The sequence below is a fragment of the Octodon degus genome, unplaced genomic scaffold, assembly GCF_000260255.1.
Source record: "Octodon degus isolate 3935 unplaced genomic scaffold, OctDeg1.0 scaffold00063, whole genome shotgun sequence".
In the NCBI taxonomy this organism is placed as follows: domain Eukaryota; kingdom Metazoa; phylum Chordata; class Mammalia; order Rodentia; family Octodontidae; genus Octodon; species Octodon degus.
Genome location: NW_004524639.1, coordinates 887,106 through 892,478, shown reverse-complemented (window position 1 = coordinate 892,478; position 5,373 = coordinate 887,106).

The window sequence follows — 5,373 nt, the reverse complement described above, 5'->3', positions numbered from 1 at the left end:
GTTATTTGAATATTATAGGTATGTAAACTCACCAAAATATTCTAAAAGAGTCCAGTAGCCCATAATAGTATTGGGTCTTCCACTTAACTGGCCATAAGACTATGGATTATTGATCAAGTTTTTTTTTTTTTGGAACAGGGCATTGAACTCAGGCCCTTGTACTTGCTAGGCAAGCGCTTATTCTACTGAGCCATCTCCCTGGCCCCTCGATCAATGTTAATGTCCTCCATGTACACTTGCTATGAGACCTGCTTCCCACTGGATCAATATTACCTAAAGAGTTATATTGTTGATTGATCATAGTTTTGTTTTTATTGTTTTTGAGACAGGGTCTTGCCAAATAGTTCAGGTTGGACTTGAGTTCACTGTGCAGTCTAGGGTTGTCTCAAACTCACAGTCATCCTCCTACTTCGGCCTCCTGAGTGCTGGAGTTACAGGCCTGCACCACCTCTCCTGGCTTGATCATAGTTTTGACCCATGTTGTACCTACATTGTGATCTTGCTCTATAAATCTTCCTCTGAGAAGTGGGCTCGTTGACAACCCATTTGGAATGCCTCTTGACTCTCAGCAGCTATTCCTCTTCCCCATTCCTTTTCCTCAATATATTGTCCTACTCTTAACCTCTGTTCCTTAGATTTCTTTCTTTGGGGAACACAAATATGGTATGTTGCTCATCTAGCAGGTTGGGAGTTACAACCTACTAGATGTAGGTTGTTGTAGGTGATATATTTCTCTTATATCATTTGGCGGTCCTATGTCACCGCCACCAAAAAAAGTAGACATTTTTCTTTATTGATGATTCTTACACTGCTTAAGGTACATTAGCTTTCCTTCTAAATCTGTGGAGATTAAATTTACAGATTAAACCCAGGTCTTGTGCCTGCTAGATGAGTACTCCAGCACTGAGCTTTACCCCTAGTTACTATTTTGAAAAGACATTCATATACAGTCTTGTCAAGCTGCCCAGCTGGCCTTGAACTCACAATCCTTCTGCTTCATTTTCTCTTGTAGCTGGGATTACAGGCATGAGACCCTGCATGTAGTTTACTTACTCTCTCTAGGTATATTACAAGCATACTATGGCAGAGTTTCCTCATCCCTGAAACAGGAACAAGAATCCTTGGCGTACATAGCTTAGCAGGTTCTCAGGGAGTTTTAATGAAATAATGAAAACTATAGGATGCTTTTCAAGCTTAAGGTCTGTTGTATTGCTACAATTTGAAAAAAAATCCTGGTGGTCTTTGTGTGTGTTAGATTTCATCTTGGTAATCAAGGAGCTTTCTTGGAAATTCCTTGTGACAATGTTTTGGTTTATGTTTTCCCAAATTCACCTAATCATAAGAATGACCCAGAGCTCCTCTTCAATTTTTAAAAATTAGAGTATATTTTAAAAAATAGGCATAAAAAATTATATATTTCTTATGTTTACACATAAGTCCAAAAATCTCACCATATACAACCTTGAAGCAGGACAGTCCCACAATATTCCTTTTCCTATCTCTTGCCTTCATTCACCACCCCCTTCTTTGAACAGTCATCTACCCGAGAGACAGCACAGCAGCAACTGGCATGTCATGACAAGCAGCCCGTATTCAGAAGACCAGAATGACAGGCACTCCAAGCATGAAACTGCTATTACAGATTACCATCTTCCGTGCAGTTGCTTAGTTCACAGGTATCAGTATATATAGTTAGTCAGGGTGAGAATCTTTCCAATTAACTACTAGATTCAAAAATCTTCTGGAGATTCTCAGGATCATTGCCTTGCCCGTCTTCTACATATAACTGTATATGGCTTGACATTGTCATGTTTCCTAGCTCTTCTCCTTTCCCTCTCTTGATTAGTTAGTCCTCGAGGTCCTGCTTTCCTTTTACTTGTATTATACCTTTCTATTTGTATTTCTTCTTTTGAGTTCTTATACTATGGAAACTATACGATATTTACACATGTGTGTCTGGTTTATTTCACTTATGAGTATATGTTAAAGTGGCATCCACTTCAATATAAAGGCTTCGAGTTTATCATTCTTTATAGCTGAGTAATACTCCATTGTGTAAAAATACCACATCTTTCTCAACCATTCCTTTTTGAGACAGGGTCTTGCTATGTAGTTCAGGCTGCCCTCCCTATATAGCCCAGGCTGATCTCAAACTCACAGTGATCCTCCTGCCTCAAGCTCATGAGAGCCAGAATTACGAGTGTGCACCACCCTGAGAGGCTCTTTTCTAGCAAGAGTTCTATATACCTCACTTATCTGAAGTCAGGTTCTTTTTCCATGGTTGGGAAATTTTCTGCTGCTACTTCAGCAAACAATCTTTTTATGTCTTTTGTGTTAACTCTAGCTGTTTTGTTGATACCTGTGGTCTTACTTTTCTTTGTATCATCTTGCGGCTGTTGTATTGTTATCTCCTGGTTCCTTGCTATTTTTTAAAAACATTTATTTATTATTATTAGTGTGTGTGTGTGTGTGTGTGTGTGTGTGGCCAGCTCAGCCCACCAGGGGGCGGGGCTGGCTGGCATGTGGTGCTGGGGGATCGAACCGCGGTCCCTGTGCTTTGCCAAGCTTGTTCCAAGTAGGTGCTTTAGACCACTGAGCCATCTCACCAGCCCCCTTGCTATTTTTAAGAGATCTTTCCTTTCATGTTCACTAGCTGCAATGCTATCTTCAAGGTCTGAAATTCTATCTTCTGTTTTGTTCAAGAAGTTTTGCTGGCTTTCAATGGAATTCTTAATGTCCTGGATATCTGTTTGAATTTGTTTCATGCATTCTAGTTCTTTCCTGTACTGGTCATTCAATGTTTCCATCATTTTCCTAGGCTTTTCTATTTTTTAAATCTATGTCTTCCTTAGATGTTCTGAGCAATTCTTTCATAATTGTTGTCGTTTCCTTTTTTACCTGAGAGATTATTTCTGGTGTGATTTCCTCCATAGCCTGGTGAAGTTGTTTGTTTACTTCAGTTGCTATTATCTCAGAAATTTCAGGTATGTGACTTCCAAGTTCTTCTATGACCTTGTCTCCTGGACTTGTTTTGGGTGGGCTAGAGGTCTGAGACTGCCTTTTCTTCCTTCCTTTTGTCTGTTTTGAAGCACCCAATCTTCTCTGTGACTTTTCATCAGTAGTAGGGGGGCAGGGTGTGGATAAGCAAGACTCTCAGGAGAGTGGGAGGGCAGAGTAGTCTCACCAAAGCTCCCACTGTGTGGGGTTCAGCATGGCTTCCACCTCGGTGGGCAGGGGCAATCTGCAGCTCAAGAAGGATTTGATGATGATGAGGACTGGTTGAAGTTCTGCAAGGCTCTCTTGATGGTGGTTCAGTGCAGAGTAGGGCTTACCAAGGCTCCTTCAGGTCCTTGTGGCAGTCTTCCAGGCACCTGGTTTCATGTCCCTGTGGAAGTCCTCCTGGGTGATGATGGGGCCCAGTACTCAGTTCAGCTCTGGTGAGGGTGAGGGAGTTGGGGTTAGGGCTCACCAGGTACCCTCGGCAGTCCTCCAGGTGAAGGTGGGTGTCCAGGGTTCAACCGAATTCCTGCAAGGGTGATGGGGATGGCCAGGAAAGGCCTACCAGGTCCCCCCCCATAGGCAGTCTTCCTGGTGATGATGAGTGGTTGGGACGCAGAGGAACTCCTGAGGCTCTTTTCTTTGTTTTTTGTACACTTATTTTTTGGTACTGGGAATTAAACTCAAGACCTGAGTTCAATGCTTGCCAGGCAGGCCCTATGTCACTGAGCTTTATCCTGGGTCTGTTTTGTTGTTGTTGTTGTTGTTGTTGTTATTGTTATTTGTAAACAAAACCTCCATATATAGTTCAAACTGGTCTTGAATTCATGGTGATACTTAGACCTTAGCCTCTCAAGTGTTGTGTGTTGAGGTTACAGGTGTGTCTTACCGTGCCTAACCATGGTGGAGCCTTTGGAAATTCTTGGTGGTGATTTTTTTTAACAGTCTTCCTCTGTAGTCCAGTCTGGTGTTGAACTCCCTATATAGCCTGGACTGGCCTTGAGATGGATTTTTTTTGACTGGCTCAGGATGCCTTAAGGGCAGGTCTGGTAAGGCATGAGGATCTCGGGATCAAACCACAGTATCCTGAGCCTGACTGTGTTTGCATAAACAGACACTTAAACAACTGAGCTAATGGGCAGGCTCCCTAAGTTAAGATGGATTTTTTTTTAGACTGGCCTTGAACTCACAATAACCCTCCTGCCATGGGCCACCAGGCCTAACCCAGGAGCTCTTCTTAAAAGTACATTCCCATACCCCATTTCAGAGCTACTGAAAATAAAGTTCTACAAGAAAGACAAGAAGCTTAGCATGGTGGTACATACCTGTAATCTCAACACTTTTGGGAGGCTGAAGCAGGAGGACTGTTAGGAATTTGAGGCCAGTCTGGGCTACACAGTGAATTCAAGGCTTGCTTGTACTACATAGCCAGACCCTGTTTCAAATGAATAAATGAGAGAGAGAGAGAGAGAGAGAGAGAGAGAGAGAGAGAGAGAGAAAAGAAACAAACAAAGAAAGAAAGAAAGAAAGAAAGAAAGAAAGAAAGAAAGAAAGAAAGAAAGAGAAAGAAAGATTGAGAATAATACCAGGTGAATCATCCATCATCCTCAAGCAAGTGAAGAAAACTCCACTGTAGCCAGTGATTCACGTATCAAAATGAATTCACTCAGGATTCTTTCTGAGAACAGACTTTCAGATAAGGGAAATCAAAATAATGGAGCAAAGCTCAGAAGGAGGCTTCAGCAGGGCTGAAAAATTTTAGTAAAATTGTGCCTGCAACTAGGAGAGCCAAAGCCTTCCTTTGAATTTCCCTGTCCTTGCTCGAAGCAGCTCTCAAGAGTGGCATGCAAAGCTGTATGAATTGTAGCTAATCCAACTTGCAAGCTGAAGTGTTAAAGGAAGGTCTTTCCTGGCTCAGTCTAATTGGCGATATTCCAAAAGTTTCTCAGTGCCACAATGGCTTTGACTAACAAGGCTCCCATTAGATCCCTCTTCCGACTTCTCTCATAGCATAGACACTGTGCTGTTGTTGCTTTTCCTCTTTGTCTCTTAGTGGTAAGGGCTGGAGTTGGTCTTATTCACCTTGGCATCCCTGGCCTTTGCATTGTGCCTGATATATTGTGGGTACTCATATAGATCTTTGGAATTGTCCATTCACTGTCTGCTTCACCCACTCGAGTGGGAGCTACCTGGGGACAACCATAGCTCCATTTTGTACTTTTCTCATGTTCTGTCCTCATGCCATGCAGATACCATCATTTAGGACATATTTCTTGAGTAAATGGTTCCCCTTTTGTTAAACCCTTGTCTGTCACTTTTGGAAAAATGCAGAGTTCACTAAGTAGTGCCACTGGCAGTCATGGGATTAAGACTGAG